Source organism: Mesitornis unicolor, unplaced genomic scaffold (assembly GCF_000695765.1).
Source record: "Mesitornis unicolor isolate BGI_N332 unplaced genomic scaffold, ASM69576v1 scaffold12439, whole genome shotgun sequence".
NCBI lineage: Eukaryota > Metazoa > Chordata > Aves > Mesitornithiformes > Mesitornithidae > Mesitornis > Mesitornis unicolor.
The window spans coordinates 15,881-16,443 of record NW_010209349.1 but is presented as its reverse complement, the minus strand read 5'-3'; positions in this window follow the sequence as shown (position 1 = coordinate 16,443).

Genomic DNA, 563 nt, shown 5'->3' with positions numbered 1-563 from the left:
ATGTATATCTATATAATATCTATAAACCAAAACCCACCTTGGGCAGTGACAGTCGTGCCAAGGTTTTTCTGCAGTGTCTTAAAAGAGAATGAGTAGGGGGGTATCCTACCTACCTGTCCTACCTATTCAGGTAGTCTCACATGGATAATATTTACTAAATAGCGTTTGTTAAATAAAAGTGTCAGGACGTGGTGGGTCAGGTATTTTTCTGGGAGGGAGACTGCATCCTACAGAGTCCTGCGCTCGTGTTGCAGCCCCTGCGGTTGACTGTGGGTTTGTTGAGCTGCTGTCAAATGAGGACATTTGCTCCTCCCTGAGGAGGAGCCTTCCAGCCCCCGGCCGTGTGGGTCTGTATGGGAAGTGGGAGGCTCCGGAGCAGCTCTCAGGCGTTTCAGGGCCAGGCTGTTTGGATGGGTTGTGGTGTTTATGATGTGTATTGCTGTATTTAATTCCTACCGTGTATCAGAAGTTGCATTGCATGTGAAAAGATGAAAGGCCTCCTCAGGAATTTCCAAGGGGTTCAGATCAGATTTTCTGTGTTTAAGTGGTTTGTGTTGTGTTCT